General features: G+C 39.4%; 1 long non-coding RNA gene and 1 pseudogene across 2 annotated transcripts; one reads left to right on the forward strand and one right to left on the reverse strand.

Moving 5' to 3' along the window:
* Positions 1–196: 196 nt before the first annotated feature.
* Positions 197–3060, forward strand: LOC146585926 (uncharacterized; annotated as a pseudogene).
* Positions 3061–3254: 194 nt separating this feature from the next.
* Positions 3255–21558, reverse strand: LOC146585927 (uncharacterized). Of its 2 annotated transcripts, none has more exons than XR_014897882.1 (3): positions 21453–21558; positions 20410–20526; positions 3255–3634 (listed from the first exon to the last, which is right to left on the reverse strand). It is a non-coding gene; the product is annotated as an uncharacterized LOC146585927 (long non-coding RNA). The 2 variants fall into 2 exon arrangements; XR_014897883.1 differs by lacking the exon at positions 3255–3634 and adding an exon at positions 16961–16984.
* Between the last annotated feature and the right edge of the window lie 391 nt (positions 21559–21949).

The raw sequence follows: 21949 nt of genomic DNA on the forward strand, positions 1-21949 counted from the left end.
CACTGCCCACCATCAGCCATCTTAGCGGAGCGGGGACGGGGGGGGGGGATGCGCTGGAGCCCGACCGCCGCCACGGGGCGGGCGGAGGGAGGGAGGACGCGGAGGAATCACCGCCCCTCCGCTCGGGGCCCGCCGCCGCCGGCCGCCAGCCCGCCGCCGCCGCCGCGGACAATGCCCCGCTCGGCCCGCGCAGGTACTTCACGCGGGTCACGTGGGGCAGAATCTGTTTACAAGCGGCCGTGGCGCTGCGGCAACTCGCCGCCCGCCCCGCCCCGCGGCCTCGCGAAGCCCCGCCCCCTGCCCCTGCGGCGCCTTTCCCATTGGCTGTCGCCGTGGTTTCCGAGGTCCCACTTCCCTCCCTCCGGCCGACGGCGACGGCCGAAGCCTCTGGCCCCGCCCCCTCCTGCCTGCCACAAGAGGGACCTCTCGCGCGGCCCCCCGCTCTCCCCCTCTTGGTGGGCGGGTCCGGGAGGAGCTCCGCCCCTTCCCTGGTACGTACAATGCAGCCGTTCAGCGGCCCTGCGCTGGGCATGYTGGGAAGGACACGTGCTGCCCGCGGCGGTTGGTGGCGGCGGCCGCGCGGGGGAGGGCCGCGCCGCGCCGCCCGTTCGCCACGGCGGAGCCCGGTCATGTCCCCAGGTACCGGCCGAGCCCCGGCCGCCCAGGGGCAGGGCGCCGTTGAGGGCGAAATCCGCCCGCCCCTTCTGTCACGCCGCGGCCCAGGCTCCCAGGACAGAAGGGAGGTAGCGGCCTCTGCCTCCCGCGGTCGCTGAGGCTCCCCCAGCTTCGCCTCGGCCCCGTCCCTTCTTGCCCGCGGCCCCGAGGGGCCCCTTGTCCCGCGAGGCCGCTGCACCCCGCCTGCAGCTACCCCTGCCCTCTGGGGTCCCTGCTGCTGCACGCAGGCTCGCAGGAGGCTGCTGGTGGGGAGCAGACGGGGTCTGCGGAGGCAGTGACCCCTCTCACGGGAAGGCTGTATCTGCAGAGGATGTCTGTGCTTTTCCTGTTCCCCATAGTGGTTTTCTGCGCGGTAATAAAGGATGTGGTCTTTGGTAGCTTATTTTAGCTGTTCTGTATTGCTTAATTCTGACTAGAGATTGAATCCAGGTATTTCARAGGTCCTTCCCGAGAGCGCGAGGTGGTGCTCCACGCAGCACTTGCTGTTAGGCAGCAAAAGGGTAAGAGCAGCATCTGCAATGAGAGCTGGGGGCAGCTCTGAAGGAGCTGTGTTGAGCAATTCTGGACTTGTGTAACCGCAGTTAACTGATTGTGCCGAGACACAGCAGCTGTATGCTCATTTTGGCCTGTCCTACTTAAGAATTGGCAGTGCCTTCAGTGCTCTTGGAGACTTCCAAGTGCATTGCAGAGCACGTAGGTTATAGTAAGCCAGCATGGACAACTCTCATAAGCATGCCTAAAGGAATGATTAATCACCTGCAATTCCAAGGCCAACAGTCAGGTTTTTGGTGCCCTTTGGGACATTCCATTTTACTTCCTGTATAAATGAGAAAGGAAATAATTTAATATAGAGGTCCCAAAACATTTATGTCAAAAGTAATATCAGTAGACAATGTGCATTGCCCCGCCAGTGATATTGTTGCCATCTTCCAAAGTAGGGGAAGCACTGGGGGAATAAAAAACCTCAGTTGAGTTTGTCAGCAAAGCCGAGTGAGTCAGAGTTACTCCTTTTTTCTAAGGTTAATACGTTGACTAGCATCCTGTTCGTGAAAGGTAAAATATTTGAGGAGAGCCTCTGACAACTCAAACATTTTCCAGTCATTAACAACGTGACCTCCTGTATCCAGGAGAATCACAGTTACGTCTTGAATATCCAGAGTCATGGCTGTTGAAAAAAGGACAAGCTTGAGGAAAGACCATATCTGGGCCCTAAAGCTAAGGGTGATGTATGCTTTAATCTAGAGAAACTGCATTCTTTTCTGTTACTGCAAATTCAAGCATCAGATCAGCAAACATGTGAAATGACTTGGAAGATTTGATTATACACCATCTAGAAGTATCCAAGCAAGAACATATACGAGGAGGGACTGTAGTCTGTTATTTATTTAAAAATAATTTTTCAACAATTAGCAGTCCAATTTTGTCTTTAATAATGCATGAAAGAAAAAATTTTAAAAATGAAGACAAGCCAGAATATGTTATCCAGGCTTAAGACAGGCTAACATGGATTCAGACTCTCTCATCAGTGAAAGAATCAGAGTCCTGGTATTCCAGGCAAGTTACTCTAGAGCCAAAGTCTCTGAAGTCTGGTTGTTCTTGTATAGTGGAGGGATAAGCTGGTGTAATTTAAAGCAGATTTCAGGAAAACGTAACATTTGGGAAATGAATGAGAATAAAAATTGCACAGCTACAAACAAGTTTCTGATATGTCTCTCCTCTCATGCAGCGGAGAGGCTTGGCTATCAGCTCTTGAACTGTTTTATTTTGCCTCACAGAAAAAAAAAGTTGCAAGGAAATAGAACTTATTCAAAATTACATTATCTAGGAACACTGAGTAGCCTTCACAGTGACTTGTGAGAAATGCATAACTTGACATTGATAAAAATGTAAAGGGCAAGCTTTTCAGATTTAAGTGAATTGTTCTTAATAGTGATTACACAATTTCACCTTAGAATGAAACAGCAAAAAATCAGATTATCATTCTTAAAGGCTAGCAATTGGCTTTTGAACAGAATTTGTGGTGGAATATATTCCATCACAAAGCAGGAGTGGGTTAAGGAGTTCCGAATCAGCTTGGTTTGTGGTTGATTCCCGCACTTTAAAAAGTTGAAAAGTTTGTGGGAACTGAAGCAATTAGTGGGGAATGTCTCTCTCTCAAGAAAACCTGGACAGCCTGGAGATAAGTGAGCTGCTGGAATGCTGCTGCCTGGGACATGACACTTAAATGCATGTGCATCCCATCACTAAACTGGAAACTGTACACAGGAGAGGCCTAGTTAACCTTATGAAAAGGGCTATTGAAGTAGAAGTTACTCAGTTAACAAACTGGATTATTATGTTTCAAGGAACCAAAGCTTTTTGAGAGCCAGAAGTGCTCTACCCTAGTGAGCTGAAACCGCAGGTTACAAATTTAATTGATGTCATTTCTTTTTAAAAAAGAATTGTGTCAAGCCCAGAACTTTTACGGCAGGCAGTACTTTGAGTTGTTGCTGACACGGGGCAGTCTCCAGCAGTAATATTTTATATGATCTGGAGTTAGCAAGCCAGTGAAGGGTAGGTTCGCAAACTCCCATGAATACCTCTGTGCTTTTTCTGCCTTGCAGTATCATTTCCCTTGGCCTATACCTGCTTGTTCTCAGACACAATCTCAGTTCACACTGATGTGGGTAAAACAAGGCAACTATAAAACCCAAGTTTAGCACAGAAGGAGACATAGCAAAGATTCTCAGCTGAATTAATTGTAGTTTGCAGGTAGATTGAGATCCATAAGTAATAGATGGAGAATAGGGCTGGTGACAAGATGAAACCCTATGGAACTGCACATACATACCAGCACATGTTTAGGGTAGATGAGCTATTTCATGTGACAAAAGGTTTAGTCCTCTCTCCAGTGAATCACCTCAACCACTGCAAAGTGATCTCATCCAATGATGTATAAATTGTCTTTGGCAGACTGATGCTGTGGACAAGAGCAAAAACACTCCTTTAAATGTTTATACAAACATTCCAGCACCTAGTTTGTGACTCCTACAGAATGCTTCAGGCTGAACTGAAATTACACCCTTAATCTGAATGTTTAAACACCTTGGATAAACTAGTTTTAGTACAAAGCATTTCTGAGAAAGCCAGGTGTCATCTGAGAAGCCTGTTTTAGAGTTTAATCAATTCCAAACTACTGCTGTTGTAACATGATTTTTATCCAAATGCAAGACTGTTGTATTGTTGGTCAACCAGCTGCAGAGTTTCCTACAGTAGCTGAGATGGAGAGGGGAGGGTATTTCATACTACGCTGCAAAATACTGTGGCATTGAGTATTTTTCCTTTGTTCTGAAATTGCTAGTAAGTATTTGGCTAACAGAGCTATGCTTGACAAGCATTTTTAATAGGTTTCTGTTGGTGGTGTGACTCAAATTTTAATGTGGGCGAGCCAAATAGAAATATCTGTTAACAGGAGTCTTGTTCTGGCAAAAGTTGGAGAGTGTTTCTCAGAGTGTGCCTATAGGAAGTGAGACAAGGAAATGCATGAAAGCACTGTTGACTTTGTGATGGCTTACTAACACTCTTTCARTCAAGCATCTACCCAAAAGCATATTTTCTAGCAATAGTTGGATCTGCACTTTGGAATACTTCAAATGTCTACCCTTAATTGTTTTGATATAAGAAGAGGTTTGGAGTAGTTTCTAAGCACAAAGAGTTGCATTGTAGAGTAGACCCAGGATAACAGCAATGCATAACTGTATACAGTGAATATTTATGCTGGCTCTGAACTGGAGAATTTTCTGTAACCAAATATTATTACAGTGGTAGAACAGGTGGAATTATTACTGTATGGTAAGCTTTACAAATGTGTGATAAGCTAAATGAGTAATATAATCTCTCACTTATTGCTGAGAGGGCCCAGTAGTTTAAATACAAATTAAACTTTCCTTGAGATAAATCATTCATAAAAGTCATTCTTCTCCCTTTTAACCCCCTAAATACTCTAACGAAGTTAGTTTGGCTGTTAAGTGAAAGGCAGACTGAACTCAATGAAGAAAAAATTATATTGGTAGTAGTCAAGAATCCCCCTGTGAAAACTCAGAAGATACAAAAACAAAGTTTCCAAGTTGAATGTGACATTACAGTGGAAAAAGTTCTAAGTTTAACTAATAAAGGTAAGAATTTTACTAAATTACATAACAGTAATCAGTGGTCTCTGTGGTTAAAAAAATAGCAATTTGCAACAAGAGGCACAACTGGAACAGTGCAGTCTTGCAGGCTGATGAGTCAGGAATGATGGAGCTTCCAGCTCTTTAGTGGCTTACAAAGCAATTCTTCAACTTGTTTATTTACAGAAACTTCATTCTGATATGCTCCACCCAAGTACATGGGGATAGGGAAAACGATCCTGATGATGGAAGGAATAATTTGTAGTTTGGAGAAATCTTAAGTTATAAAAAGTACTTGTTTTCTTTATATTAAGTGCAAAAATACAACAAATATTTCTAACTTAAAAAAAATACTTTTTTTCTTGCTTAGTCAGATGAAGATAACTTTATAAAAGAGTTTGCAAAAAGTGACATTTTCTTTGAGGATAAGAGTAAAAACTCCAGTCTGAATTATTTTAAGATTTCTCAAAATATAAAGAGAATACTTGCCTGGATTTAAGTACAGTATGTCTAGCTGTGCAGCAATACAAGACACTAGCAGAGCACTGGAAGATGTTAATCAAGAAAAGAGGAAACAATATGCTTAGCCACATCCACAATTCAACTCAGTCATTCAAGAACATTTGTAACTAGACAGGGGAAGCCACAAACCACAGAACAAGCGTCGAGTTAGACAAAATACCTACGTGAATCTTTTTTTAAAAAATAAAAATGGAAACTATAGTTCCTGTAGTAGTGAATAGTCTGTCTTCTGATTGATCATTGTCAGCATGACATATGACAAGAAAACTACTCAGATTTTTTTTTTTTAAGTAGCCTTAGATGTTCCCTTCTCTCTATCCCTGATAGACCAATAGAGAGATTGATAGGCTGACAGACTGAACTCTCTGCAAGATTACACCAGGCCTATACTAAAAATTCAAATGTATCCGGAAAGATTTACCTGAAGTTTAGGATAAACAGATAGAAATCCCTCACACCTAAATCAGGAAAAATACCTCCTTTTGAGGAACTATTTTTTCCTTCCATCATATGAAATTACTAAGGTGAAATATTTATTTTAGTTGGAAACTTTAGTAATTTCCCATTTGCAAACAGGAGATGAAGCTATAGAATTCTAGATTTATTTGTTCTTTTTTTTTTTTTTTTAATGATGTGCTAAAATGAGTCTTTGAGAGGTTGAGGAGCTATCTGTAGAACAGTAGCTAATGTTCATCAGATGGATTGACTTCTGGATGAAAAGAGTGGGTTGAAGCCCCACTAGCTTTTGAGTTAGTGTGTGATCCTGGCATTTCCCATAAACATTTCCCATAAAGCTATTTTTCCTTTGGTCTGAGAGAGAAAAACTTTGACTATTAGATGAGTCACTTATATTTCCAGTTACATTTCCAGGCCATCTGACCTCTGCAAGCTTCTGCAGGCCTTGTGTCACTGCAGTCTACGCTGGCTGAGATGAGCATAACAGACTATTGTGAGCACAGCCAACACTGGCTTTGGGTCACAACTTGGATGGTACAATTTCTAAATACAGTCTCTAAAAAGCTAAGAATAGATTGAGTAATGGATATAAGTTGCTCAAATATCTGCTTAAGGGAAAATACACCATTTCTAGCCAGTGCTCAAGAAGTCTCAGCTTCAGTCTGATAAATGTTGTCTATCAAGGTGACAAAAAAGCTCCACTGAGCAAAGAAAGGAATAAAGTATACTTGACTGAAAAGAGTAGTGTCAGAAGTTATATGCACTGTATGTAACTTTCCAAGCTGTTTTACCGGTCAAGGAATTCTGCTTCCTGATACTCCCAAGCAAGTCAACACCTCAGGGAGTGTCAGGAACATTGGCTTATGCTGTCCAATTAATCCTCATTGCTCTGTCTGTATACTGGCCTTGAGTTTTAAATTAATGCGAGTGTGAGTAACAAATACATCCGATAAGTGTAAAATTAAATAGGAACACTGTTGCTAATTGATAGTAGTTCTGTGGCAGTGTGGTTTTTGGGCAAAATCACAACACTTAAAAAGAAGTTGATCATAAATTAAATGATAGTACTGTACGCAAAAAAGATTCTAAGCTTGATCACTTATCAAATGAAGTATCTGATTTATAAAATCACAAGAACATTGATATATTTTTTTTACCAAAATATTCTAATATTTATCAAGTTACCTTGTATACATTCAAGCAAGATTCACAGGTTTGACTGCTGAGTAGACATACTTAAAGTCTTCAAAGAGCAACATCCTTGAAAATATATATATTGAGCTCTGCTCATCAGAACACAGCAAGAAAGTATGCTAGTATAGAAGCAGAGTTGGGGCAGACGTTAAAACACAAAGCAGATTAATACCAGTATTATTTAACAGACTTTGGAATATAAAAATAATATTAAACTTGTATGATGTTTACTAAACATAGAGTATTTTCCTAGGCATTTTGAAATTTTGTCTCCTAATAAAATGCAAGTCAGCAGGGTATAGAAAAGTTCCAAGTTGTATCAGCTTTTTAGTAGAAGCAATAACTGATAGCAACTACAATTTGCCCGGTATGTGTTCCAGCACTTCAGGATCCTGCGAGGCTAGAGACAGTTCAATGAAGAGAGCAGACTGCTGGATAAAGAAATGCATGCTAGTGAGGAAGTCTTGCAAAAGAATCCTCCAGAGCACTGCAGAAACACTCCACACAACAGAATAAATTCTATTTATGGCATGAAGGTCTCAATAAAGCCACTGATAAAATAGGTAAATCTTAATCTCAAGCGTTCATATCAAAGGATGAGAACCCTAACCCGGGGAGATCTCCTGTGTTCTCCTCTAAACAGAAGGCCTGACATTTAGCTTCACTTATGAAGGAAATTCTCATCCTGATTAAACTGTTTTTGGATAAATATTGGATAGGATAAGTTGCTGTAGCTAGACATAGCTACACCCTAAGCTGCTACATACTTGAGTGTGATCCAGTTCCTCAGTATGGGAGAAACAGATGGTATCTTCATCTGGTTCCATCTTTAGCTGAATTGCCGTGAGAGCTCACTGGCAGCACTGAGGTAGGAAAACAGTCCTTTTAAAAAGAAGCCCAGATCTGTGGAGGAGCCCACATGCTACCAAATGAATGGAYAAATCCCTCCTTACATCTAGATGAGCAGATTTTGAAGGGTAGTGAAATCCAAGATAGATTTCACAGGGATCTATGATTTGTAGCTTAAATTAAAGTAGTTAAGGAGAGAAGTATTTTGTTTCCTTTTGTAATGTCACTAGGCATTACAGTTTGGCAAGCTTCTAAGTAGACATTCTGTTGCAAAATAGAGAAGTTCAAGGATGTGGGATGGGAGAGGGTGTAGCATTATTTCTAAATAATGCACTTTTTTTGTATCCAAACAAAGTTCAGCATTTGTAGAAAGTGGTTCTTTCTGTGATTCTTTACTACTCTCACATGACTGTTGATGAATAGCTGGGCTGAAAGCAAATAAGGCTTGTAAAAAGGGAGAGCAATACATTTTTATTTTTAGAAATAAATACTTTTCCTCTTAAGCAGTATCTCAAATCCTTCGTGCAAAAAAAAATTTACTGTGAAGTGCCTGTAATCAGAAAGTAACAACATCCATGTCATGTTACTTTACAAGGATGTTTGTAAGCAGAAATGACAACTGGCTTATTTAGTTGAAATCAGAAGGTTACCTAGGTCACATTTTATGCAGAAGACTAACATTACTATTTTTTAGCCCATTTAATGAGCCTTACTGCTTTCAATTACAAGATTTATGCCTCAAGCAAATAATTTACATTATGACCAGTAGAATTATTCAAAACTGTTTCTATATGGATTTATGTTCTATATCATTGTATATAGTTTAATATCCTAACTCACTCTGTGCCCCCCTAGGCTCCAACCTATGTGGGCAAGAGTCAGTATGTGCTTCGATTTGCCCAAAGCTATGTTAATATAGGTGTGTATGTCTTGGTTGGTCAACCAGCTGGTACAAAGTATAAGCTGTATTTATATGTGTACGTTAAGAGATGATTTTTATGAAACTTACAAAAAAACTCAGTTACCTTTACACTTAAGCAGTTGGACTAGATGACCTCCCGAGATCTCATCCAGCCTGAATTATGATTCATTGCTGTTTTCAGATTTGGTTAAAACCGGTTAGCATGTTCAAATATTATTAGGAGTGAAGTGGCAGAGATCTGGACCTATTGGTATCAATTGTAAAAGCCTTGTTTTCTTAGGAGATCAGGCTGACACAGCATACCAAGCGATGAGTTCTGGGCCTGGCACTTCAGCTTTGCTAGCTCAGGCTCTACTCCTAATATTATCAAAGTTGACTTTCAAAGTCTGCTCTACAAATTTACTCCATGCCTGGCATTACTGAAAGGATACCTAATGAGAATATAAGCTACTATATATTTTAGCAACCCTCTGTTAGATTTTAAGATGGTATAGCATATGTAAGGCAAGCCAATTTTCATAGCAATATTGTGTATTTGCTTGCTTTTTGCAAAGTAGATGGTCATCCCTAGGAATGGCTCTCATTAATGACTTCTCATGTGCTTCTTGCTAATTATCAGCTGATGTCTTTTCCGGCAAGCCATTATTTCTAGAACTGCATCATACAACAAACACATCTTAACATTCTTTGCTGATTCAAGTTCTAAAGAATTCTGAGTTGTCATTCAAGTTCGCGTTTGTAATGTATTGTCATCATACCATGGCAAATTCTTTCTGTTTAATTATATCAAAAATATGTGCTATATATTTCTCCCTTTGGAGATATTCAAGTTGGCATAACCATAATTATCAGAAATAGGTCTATCAATGTTTAAAGGAAGGAAGAGATGTATCTGTTTTTAGACAAATATATTTGGGGAAAAAGAGAACAAGCTCTTCTTTAAGTATTGTTAATTGAGTACTCAGTAGTTATTTGGTAGTTTTTTTTTTNCATTTGCACAGCTTATGGCATCCTTTCTGGTGATGTAAGAATGCTTTTCTTAATGATTGTGTTATTTCTATTTATTGAATGCTGAAAGATGGTCCTGTTTATTTTGCTCGGTAGTTCCTTGTTTGTGTACCCACACAGCAAACTCATTTATGTATTAATCATTCAATTTGTGCTTATTAATATCACCGATTCTTTTGTAATTAACAGCTGCATTCTTTTTAGTGGTTTTTTGTTTTCTGCAAACCTTTAGAGCAGATTGAGGGACTTCTTTTGATCTGTGTTATTTTGTCTTTTGTTCATTTTTAGCCAGAGTTTTGAATAGGTCTGCTGATAGAAACTGATCTACTAAAGATCTTCACTTGATGTGACTAAGTCCAATGTAATGTGTTCTGATTTTATGGGCTATGTCAAAGAAGTTCAACATCTTGAATCAACAGTTGCATTGCTTCACATCTATTTTACACTTGCTCCAGTGAACAATTCAAGCAATTCCTTCTGGGAATGGAGATGTTTCACTGGTTACCCTGCAAATAACAGGAGGCTCTCATCAGGTGTCTTTGTTCAGCATCCTTTCATTTCAATTTCACAAATTACATTAAGAATTTTCCTGAGGATTTTGAGTAGTACCAAATGTATTTAATCTGGCAATGAAAACTTTATTATTATTATTATTTTTACCATGTAGAACTGCAAAAGTTTCAATGCCATTTCAGTCATCAAAAGTATAAATTCAATATAGATAATTTGTAATTCCTTATTAGTTATTTGAATGTGAGTCTTCAGTCCCTCGAATCTCGATTGTCATTACACTAATATTTTATGGACGTGGACATGGTTAACTTTACTACTGTGAATTGTCTCACTGACTTGAAAGGAACATCTTCCATTCCAAGTAGTATTCCACGTAAGCTATTTGTCTGGATGTGTTTGCAGTTGGAGCAGACTCTAAGAAATAGAGAGAGGTGGTATGGGAAAAGGCAGATGTAAAAAGGGCAACATACAGTGGGGCCGTAGATGGCAACATATTTCTTACGTTAAACAATTATCAGGAGTCATGTCTCAGTGTAATTTAATCATAACTTTTAACTGGCCACTTGAGCAGAGCTCATGGTAGGCTTTCTTGGGTTACCTGGAGTCAGATATTACTACTTTTGTTATAGAATCAAAAACTATGGCTGGAAGGGACCTCAACAGATTGGGCAGAATATCTCATTCTCCCCAGGCATAATCCTGTGCATGTAACCTGCTTCTGATGGATGTCCCTGTGGCCTCTTTTCTCAGGTCTCAGTGACAGGGATTCCACAGGCATGTTAGGCTAGCTATTACACTACTTAGTTTTCTTTACAATTAGAAGGTATTTCCTCACGTCTAACTTGGATTTACCTTCTGCAGTTTTAATATTGGGTGAAGTTCTTTGATATCATCTAGAATCTGTGATATTAACAGGGAGTACTAAATTAGGAGAGGATGGATGCCTGGAAACCTGGCATGCTTAGACAGAGTCATTCCAAGAAAAGCAGCTACACAGAAGACAGTGCAGAGAGAGAGATGCAGTTGGAAGAAATAGAATTGTTGTCACGGCTGCTGTGGCCAGAAGGAGGGGTGAACTGAAAAGTGATTACAAATTCTACTGCAGCCATAGGCCAGAATCTTGAAGGCAAGAATAAGAATGAGCTGGACTATAACAAGATCCCGGGGTTTGTCCTGTCATCATCCAGGTGTTGTGTTTTCTCATGTTTACTGAAAGAGTAGGTAAGCAAGAGTAAGTAAACCCTACAGGTTTTAGCGTAAAGGATAGCCTTTCAGCTCACTAAAGGATATCAGTGTAACAGCCTCTATTTCCTGGAGAGACCAGAAGTGGCTGGGGCTCCAAAGTCAAGAGGGATGGGGAGGCAACCCAAGGCATGACAGCTAAGCAGTGAGAGGAGAAGCACTGAGAAGAGAAAAATAATGAAGAAACAATGGCAAAGTGCTTATAGAGTCATTGGTGGGGAGTAGAGAGGTGACAGTGACATCCTGTATTAATTAGAAGATTTCAGCGTGTTTTACTGGAACAGATGAGTCAGAAGAGTATTTATATGAGCCACTGTATGAAACTGAATAGTTTAAGTCTGGTAATTCATAGACGCCCAAATGTCCTTCAATAAACACCCACATCGGAAAAGAAGGTTTAAACCTTTCTTAGCCACCAAGAAAAGAACAAAGCAGGAAAAGTAGATTCTTGAGATTTTAACCACATCTCTTATTTTGTTTCCCTGTAACTGCAGTAGTGGTTGTTGGTTTTGTTTTGTTTCTTATAGTAAGGGAAACTGCTTTTTTTGGCAGCCTTTTAAGTGATATTAAATATGGTAATAATCACCCTTTTTGGATGAAGAAAAAGTTACTGTTGTGGTAAAAGTCTGAATCTGCCTCCCTGATGATAAATCAAGATAAGCACACACAAAAGGGGAAAGGAAAAAAACAGCTAAGTTAGAAAATGCACCTTCTGTTTCTGCTCCTGACTTTAATTTACAAGGTTGTTTCTAGAAGAGAATGAGCATAGCACATGGTGACTCCAAGACCTGGCTAACCCGTATCATCACGGAGCTGTTTCAAGGCATTGCTTTCCTCTTCCTCCCTGTTTTGGACTTGCAGCAGTGCTGCTGAAGAGAATGATCTGGCTGGCTAAGACAGGTACTGAGCTGAAGGCGTAGGAAGAAAAGTAGAARGAAGAAGAAATATGGTGGGGAAGGGAAAGGGCACAAGAGATGATGGTAGGCATGCGTGTCCTCCAAGGCCTCCAAATTCCAAGGCCAACAGTCAGGTTTTTGGTGCCCTTTGGGACATTCCATTTTACTTCCTGTATAAATGAGAAAGGAAATAATTTAATATAGAGGTCCCAAAACATTTATGTCAAAAGTAATATCAGTAGACAATGTGCATTGCCCCGCCAGTGATATTGTTGCCATCTTCCAAAGTAGGGGAAGCACTGGGGGAATAAAAAACCTCAGTTGAGTTTGTCAGCAAAGCCGAGTGAGTCAGAGTTACTCCTTTTTTCTAAGGTTAATACGTTGACTAGCATCCTGTTCGTGAAAGGTAAAATATTTGAGGAGAGCCTCTGACAACTCAAACATTTTCCAGTCATTAACAACATGACCTCCTGTATCCAGGAGAATCACAGTTACGTCTTGAATATCCAGAGTCATGGCTGTTGAAAAAAGGACAAGCTTGAGGAAAGACCATATCTGGGCCCTAAAGCTAAGGGTGATGTATGTCCTCCAACAGGTGTGTTTGCTAAGGCTGCTAGAAGAGGCAGTATCAYATACCCCCTCTTCTGGCTGAGCTTCTAGGACCCTTTCCCAGGACAAGGAAAGGAGACCCAGCGGGGTCACAGTGGATTTACTTGTTTGACGAACAATCTTACCACAGGCCTTGGAAGGACGCCTGGAGACCTTTCCTAGCTTTAGTCTTTTCTAACTTTTCTAAATAATAATATTTACAACCTGCTGCCTCTTTTTGACACTGATGTTTCCTAGCTATCTTTTCCTAGTYTCAGATTTCTCARGGCATGTGCCTTTGAATATCAGATAGTGTGAGCTACTGTTCCTATTATAGGAACAGTTATTTAGGACCAAATTACCTCTCTACCTTTCTTCTGTCCCTAGTGTTCAAAATAATCTTTCTGGATGGGCTTCCACATCAGAGCCATATTATTGTTCAGCCAGCAGMAGATGTTCTCTTAACCCACATGTCATGATATATCCCATGATACCGTTTCCTTAGTAGTTCTATCTTTAACATACAATTTCAGATTAACAGAATAGCTTCTTTGAACAGATGGAAATGGACTTTTGCACTATGGACGAGTTGGATTATAAGTTTCTGCCCCTCAGTTGAGGGCTCTGGGGAGAGGCCAAAACCCTTCACTCCCTTAGGCTTGCAGGCAGAAGCATGTGATTTTATATTAAAAGATTTGAAGGAAGCCAAAGACCGTTTTGGCTTTATTTTTTTTCACTCTGACTAGAAATAAAAACTGTTTTAGTTATATAAACTTTATATAACTTTAGTTTCAAAAGCTGTTTTAGATGGATAGAAATGTAAACAAAATGATTTTGTCTTTTTCAAAAGACAAAGGAAAATATTTTTGTTTCATTATGAATGCATTAAAAATTAAATTTTGAGATTTTTAAAAATAAACATTTTCTGGTGAAATACCAGTTTCACATTTCTTTTGTGTGTATTACTGTGGCTTGTAAAGGGCAACCAAGCTATTCTGCCTTGGATCTACAAGATAAAAGGCTTTCAGGACCCAGGAAGAATTAGATGATGCCTGAATAAGGACTAAGGACTATCTTGTAATTGGATCTTTCATTACCTTGAAAGAAGCAGTCTTGCCTATTTAGCCACATGAATACATTTTATCACCTATGAACTGTATCAACCAGAGGAGATGCAGCCTGGAAGGAAATGGAAGGTGCGGCTGTAGAGGGACAGGAAACCATAATGCTGGGYGTGAATTGGCAGTGATGAATTTGTTGCAGACAGCCTGATGGCTCAGAAATGTAACCTAAGCAATTATTAAATTTTCATGGACTGTAGTCAATGATGAGGGTGTGAAGCAAGTCAAGAAAAAATGAGGTTGAAATAATGTAGGATGCGCACTGATGTAAATGCATCTTCATGAYGATGCATCTCTGCAGTTTTGAAACACTGAGATCCTCAGGGAAGATGCTAAGTGTAGAAGGCAAGAGGAGAAGAAAGCCTTTCAAAGCACTGTAGTGAGAGACAAACAGCTCATTTGCCTACTTTCACTCTCTTCTCCTATTCTGCTTTCTCTGTTTTTATTTTCTTCCTTCCCTCCCGCCACCTTTTTTTTCTCTCTAATTCCATCACTTACATTCTTGTTGCTTGGCCTGCTTTCTTTGCGTAGCCCAGTTAATATCTCACTACATTTTTGGATGAAAAAGAGGATTTTCTAAACTATTTTTTCCTTAGAAAAAGTAATTTGACTTAAAATATTCTCGATATGTGACAAAATTTCACAATTGAATTGAGTTTAGTTTTTGATCCTAGAATATTTTCTCAAAAGTTTCATATTGTCCTCCCCCTTCTTTATGAGTATATACATTACAAAGATATTTTATTTTCTTATTTTTCCCTCAGAAATCATTAAAATCTTAATCAAAGGAATAGTCTTTACATGTTTATCTTTGGCCAATTCTTTTCTGGGGGCTTTTACTTCCATTTTCTTTCATTTTGCAATTGTCACATCCAATCGCATGGTTATTTCTGATTTCTAGCTACCACTCTCAGTTACCACGTGATCTTCTGCAATCTTTTGAATCCAATGGGTAGTCWTCTCTATGAAAAGGGCATCAATTATTATCTGTCATAAACTCTTGCAACAACAATGTGGAGAAAAATAATATTCTGAGTATATTCTAGTATTTGGCAAGTATACAGGTTTGTACCTCAACTAAAGTAATGTGTGGAGCAGCACAGCTACCCTGAAATATAGTAGATGGGCCAGGCTGAATCTCTGCATTTTTTCCTTCTTTTCATCAAAATCTTTTTTTTTTTTTTTTTTTTTCAATTAAAGGAACTCAAGCAAAGTGTGTAATTAATGGATTTTTTTTTTTGTAATATATCAATTTGGTTCAGTAACAACTTCTGCTGTTCTCATTAACACTGATGGTATTTGCATTCTGTTTGCTTTCTGATAGACAAGTGAAGTAAGGAAGAAGCAGACTAGAATAAGCTGGCARTCTCCGTTCTGGAAGAARGAGTTTGGCTGTTGAGAGAAAGCACTAAGAGACTGCATTCTCATCAAAACTGAATTCCAACCCAGGTTTTTAGACAATAGTTTTATATATAGACATCAATGACAGATGTGACATTGTGTAACTTATCATAAAGCAGATAGCTGAAGGCATTCCTCCTTTCAATTTCAGAATCATCCACCCAACCCCCCAAAATTAAACCAGTTGCAGATACATGCCAGATAATCTTCTGATTTTTTTATTTTTGTTCCAGTTACTCTACAACTTCCCAAGTTTTCTGCCTCAATATTGTTTCCCTGTTTTGGCATGAGTAATTCGTCAGTTTGGGAAGAGCCTTAAGGGGCATTTCCAGTAAGAGAAGAAATTGAAGATGCAGCTTGGTATTTTTTAATGTAATCCAGTGCTTTTGCAGAGGCTGAATATATTTCTCTGGGTATGTTTGGATTCAAGTAAAAGACGTAAGTTTCTCTAATCTTGGTTCCAAGCCTTTTCCAGTATAGACTTGCCCAAAAGCTCTTGCTTGCTTTATTTTTGTTCATAGTCATACTCCTGCTGTTGTTTCTCTGGTTGTCTCTCTTTTTTGCTGCCTTGTCTGCATCTGCAGTGTTTCTCTTCACTTCTCTGTTTCACACACATGCACACACGACTGMTTTTCTGCTAACCTGCCCTCCTGAAACCAAGGGGTCCCTATCAGTTGTTAACTTAAATAGGCTGAATGGAAGTAATTATCATGTCCAGCCACTTTGGCTAAGTGGTGCAATTGCCCAGAGATCAAAGATATATTCACTGAGAACTTAACTAGTGGAGAACTACTGAATATTCTTCGAGTCTGTCTTTCTGCAGATGGCACAGTGTGGGACTGATCAATAATACTTGTTTTTGAAAACCACAATATCAATTGTTATTTAAAAAATCTACAGTCTCTTATTTACATACCTTCACAATCACTAYGTTAATAGTAATACCTTGAACTAATCTGTGTTTAGGAACCTGTAGCACTTCTCAGTGCAAATTATTCTGAAACAGCACTTTAATGCCACATGTAGAAAACTGAGCAGAAAACAAGGGTTTAGTTCTACTTCTCTACATGCCTTTTCTGGGACAGTTCTCTTCAGASAGCACTAGGTTGTCTAAGCTCCATATATTTAATGAGATTTGTTAGTAAAAATTTCAGCTTGACTTCTAGTTTTTCTTTTCTGCCTAGTGAATCTGATCAATATTTTCCTTATTTCAGTCTGAAGCTTTTATCAGAGTCCAGGCATTTAGTGTCCAAAGATAGAATTTAGGGCCCAGACAGCCAATGTGGTATTAGTTTTCAGAGATACATAGATGGTTATGGTGTGTTCAGGCTGAAGTGCAGAATTACCTCGAGGTTTGGTGCAGATAGTCAGTCTGGCTTTGGCAGACTCTATTCCCTCTGAAGTTTCAGGAGTCCAAAAATTGCTGTTAAATTTTTGGGTTTTCGTTCTCTGTAATTTTAAATTAAGAAGGGATGTCCTTTAGATTCTTCTTTACTCTATCCTTTATCTACCAGTTTTTATTTGTGACACACATTTGAAATTTATATGTAGAGTTTCCCTTCCCTGGCACAAAATATTTCTCTTTGCTGGGCTTAAAAGGGCATCATCCTTTGGTCTTTTCCAGCTCTCACCATGGCATGGCCATGGGCACACCTTTTGTCCAAGGGACATCCTCCTTTCATTATAAGTAAGGATGAGGACAAGATTGGTCACTATAACAGCCCTTTACTAARTATGGATTTCTATACAATGAAAATAATTTCTATAAAAGGCATTTTTTTTTCCTGGAATAAGCTAAACCCAGATGTTTCAGTGGCAGAGAAATGCACTCTACTGAAGAATGAGACTGCCTGTGGATTATCATCATTTCAGTTATCATCCATTAGTGCACTCAAAAAGGAAGATATTAAATGCTGAAGCACAAGAGAGAACACAAGGGAGAATCAGGTTGTAATAGACATCTGGCTTTACAGTCATTATACTGTGGAATGAAAGGATGCAGCAACATGAAGAAAAATGACAAAGGAACAAAATTTCCCAGCAGAAATGTGATACTTTCTTGTAGGGAGTGAAAACTGGTTCTCCACAGACTATAGGAAATTCAGAATTGTTTCCATCATTTGCAAGTGCACAAGGATTATTTAGTTGTTGAGAAGTCTCCAAATGCCTCATCCTGACAGGATGCTTCAGCTGATAGAGATGTCTGGGAAAACTTTCTGTTTCCTAAAATAAAATCTTAGGCATCTAAGCTTTTGCTGGAAAATTTGAACATATCCTTCTGTTTTTAGCACACCTAATACAAAGAATTTCCTCCAAATTCTTCAGCCTTTCTACTCTATTTGAAAATGAATTTCCTATATTTTCTTTTCAGTTCTATCACTGCAAAATTTAAAGTCCCCAATCAGAATCGGTAACAGGCACTATACCAAATTATATCTAAACAGTTTTGAATACAGACTAAAGCCCCAGTGCTGCAAGGCRATTTCTACAGGCAGTCATTTGTGCCAGCAGTAAGATTCTTGCAGGGCTGTGTCCTTAGAAGAAGTGATATATCAAATGGAATGAAAAAAGGACACAGTGAAATATAAACAGTCTTACCATACATTTGTTTCTACTCTTAATATAGATAGCTGAAGATGTTCATGGAATCTAAAGGACTACATTTTGGCTACAGCACGACAAGCTGTTTTATGTATGAGCTGTATATAATTATATTGAAAACAAACTTGCTTCAAGAACATTTTTGGCTCCRCTGTGTAAGAACACAAAGGGCCTTTGTTATGCTCTCAGCAGAGTTATTTATGTATTGCAAGGAACTTACTTACGGACAGTTTTGTCTGATGGTATTCATCCACTAACTCAAATTTAAATTTGTGACTTATGTTCATACAAATCATAATTATTATGATCAGCTAGACAAAGAATTCTGAAACTAGAAGTAGGCTTGGTCTACAGATTTAGATTGGGAACGGCAGTTCAGAGGCGGGTTTCAGACCCAAGGCTTTGAATCAGCCAGAATGGAAAATGCAGCACAACACTTTGCATAATTCACATCAATTATAATCATCTTTGGTCAAATTGAAAATGAGGCTTGTGGTCTCTTATAAGGAAAAAAAAAAGGTCACAGAAAGAAGAGGGAGCTAACTGGCTCTTGGGAAGAAAGCAATCCTGGGGCAAAGCAGGTATGTTATTGTCTGCCAGAAACTCCTACAGGACGTTCATAAGCCAGATAAAGGGAGTGAGCTTTCCTCTGGTTCACCTAAAACTGTTATTACTTTAAAAGATTACTTACAGAGATCCTGCTTTCCCAAAATTTTTCCTCTCTGATCTGTGTGACCGAGGAAACATCTAACTTCAACTTTCTGCTCTATTGTAAACTTTGCATGACCATGGACAAACTCTTTAAGACCATATTCCAGCCACACACTATCAGTTCAAACATTTGATTTTGCAACTGCTATGGCATGTCAGTTTAAGAGTGAGCTCAGCAATTCATAGCACTGTCTCTACAAGACTGCAAGACTCCGTTGCCCTGTGCAATCAGTGGAGGAAGTATTTATGATAGCAAAGTTAGGCACCTATGTGAATCAGTCCGATTATAGCCCTTTCCTTTTCTTTTGCTTTGGTTACACGCATACAAAATGGGTGGTCAGTAGTTAACCTACCTCACTGAGTTCTTGTAAAATTAAACACTTTATAAGATTATAGAGCACTGAGAAACTGTAACAATGGAGGTTATATAAATGTTATCCAGTTATATAAGCTTCTTCAGATGAATTGCTCTTCCACTGCCATAAACTTCTGTCACATCCTTATTGTTTATTCATGCTATTAGTGGTTGCACAGACTAGATGTTATTCCAGATGAGGAAGCTCAGTCTTATTTTCTTTACTGAGTGAACAATTTTGCTTTGGTCATGCAAACTACTTGAAGGTCACATTGGCTCTGTCTGTAGCTGTGGWCACTGAATGCTTCTAAATATCAGGGGCAGTCTTCTGAAGAATTTCAGCATTTCTTCACTACCACATTTCTTCCTATGCCCTTTCCAGGATCAACTATGACTTATGGCCACAATCTAACTCAAAGTTCATTGTGACTCCGTGGGAAATGACAGCAAACACTGTTTGGAGGGAAGGAGGTACATGTGCTGGGCTCAGTAAATTGGTAGACCAGCCTGGCATCATCATCATTTGTCTTCTTACAGACTATTCCTTCACATCGTGCTATTCTTGAAAATTTTATTTTTTTAACCAGAAATGCTACATTCTAAGCAGATCCTTATTGTTACTGCGAGTGAGAGAGCATTGTTCTGTTGTTTCTTTTAGAAACCACTGAGGGGCAGCAGGTTTTCACATGTAAAATATTACTGTCTTTCATGTGTAAGAAAATATTGAGCTGTGAGTATTACATGTTTTACTATTTTAATGAATTCATGCATCATCTCGTTAACGATTGTAACAGATATGTTATGGTATGCTGCTCTAAATGAATGTGATTTTTACTGTTTTATAGTAGCTTGATGTACATGTACTCCRTAGACAGAAATAAATTGGAGAATGTCCTGTTAGATGTGTCTACAAAGCACCTTGTACAGCTGTAAAGTGCCTGTAGGACTGGATTCATAAGTAAATCTATCACATGCACAACACACATTTAGGCACTACTTTTAGAAATGAGCCCAAGATATTAGGACAAAAGAATGGGAAGAGCTTTGATTTATTAGCCTACAACTTGCTAGCTCTGTAATCGAATTGGTTATGTTACTCAGGAATCTCTTTATGCTTTAGATAAATATTTGTTAACCAGACACCCTATTAAAGCAGATACTGTTTTAGCCAGACTATTAAACCAAGCTGTGAACTGTAAAGACATACCTAATAGCGAAGACAGTCCATCCTTGCTTTTGTCTCTGCTGTAGTTCACTAGGTTTACGTGATCTGATACTCTGCTGTCTTGTCCTTAGCCACTGGGAAGCATGCTGGATTGCAGTTCTGGGGTGAAGAATTTTGCTGAGTTAGCATTTCACACTCACCCTATGTGATAAGCACATGTTAATAATCCAAGGGAATAGATATAGATTAATGCTTTTCTGCTTATATTAGTGAGAACAAATCAGGTTTGCAGAGGATTTCTGCCTAGTTCATGCACAAAGTTTTAAAAAACAGGGGCCAAATCCTTGTTTAGACAAACAATTTCCTGCATACATTTTGGACAGTGCTCACAGTTAACACTTGGACACACTAATCTCCTTTCTATCCTAAGTTGAGGGCAGGGGCCAATTTCCTGGCATAGCTTTTCAGTAGCATATCAAGCTACTCTAAGGTAAATATTCTGGTAAAAATTAGAAGTAAAAAAGTATGGCTTTTAGTTGCTATGCTACTATACCTTGGGCAGTTGGTAACAACTCCGTGCAGCAYGAAAATAAAACATGCACAGACTGGAATTCTTTACTCTATTCTCTCATCCAGGCTTTTTTCCACAGGCTTAAATGACAAAACTGATGAACTATTTTAATTTTCTAGCCAAAGGTAGCTGGAGTGTGAGCTGTTCTGGCCACGCTCTCACACCTTTGGAATGTTCCATATTCCCACATGTGGGAAGAAGCTGGTGGGTAAGAGTCAGGCATATCATCTTTATGCYATCCAGGGATTGCTTCATTTCCAGGGAAACACAGCTAATCCAATTTCTGTCCCCTTATGCTGCCTTATCAGTGTGAATAGAATGGATCAGWTTGGCTTCAGGTCCAAGAAACAAATGCAAATCATCTTGCAGGTCAATGGTGCAAATAGTAATTGCCTTTAGAGAGTCTTGTCTGTTTGACTAGCAGAACCAGCAGAACCAGTCATACTAAACTTAGGTGTAGCAGTATAAAAGTAGGGTGAAATAACAAAGATTCATCTGAAAGATGAATTCTTACTTGGATAAAAGCATCAAGAATGACAGTAGAAGGTTTGAAGAATATAGCCTCGATTTGCTGTTCGGGGTACAGGGCAGTCTGACAGGACAGCAGGCAGAAACCTGGTTTGAGCCCTGCAGAAAAAAGTGGATAGAGTTGATGCAGCACTGTGTATCTGTCAAATCAGCTTAATTCTGCTTTTTTGTGTTACAGATGCAGTGTTGTAAAGCATTTAATATTACCACACAATGTCTCTTTTCCTGTGTTCACTGTATAGGATGAACACACAGGGAGGCTGATTTGAGGACACCTCATTACATTTTTTTTAACTATGGAGAATAAAACTTTGTAAATTCCACATCCTCATAATGCTGGAACTTTGGAGCAGTGCTGAAGGGGTCAAGGAGAGGGTAATGACTAGATATATTTAAAGCTTTACATTTGTTAAATATCTTCTAACTTCATCTTTTCTCAGTGTCCCATTTCTTAAAATTTAAAATCTGTTCATCTAGTATGTC

Source organism: Rhea americana, unplaced genomic scaffold (assembly GCF_003343005.1).
Source record: "Rhea americana isolate MKP2758 unplaced genomic scaffold, rheAme1 scaffold_74, whole genome shotgun sequence".
NCBI classification, from domain to species: Eukaryota; Metazoa; Chordata; class Aves; order Rheiformes; family Rheidae; genus Rhea; species Rhea americana.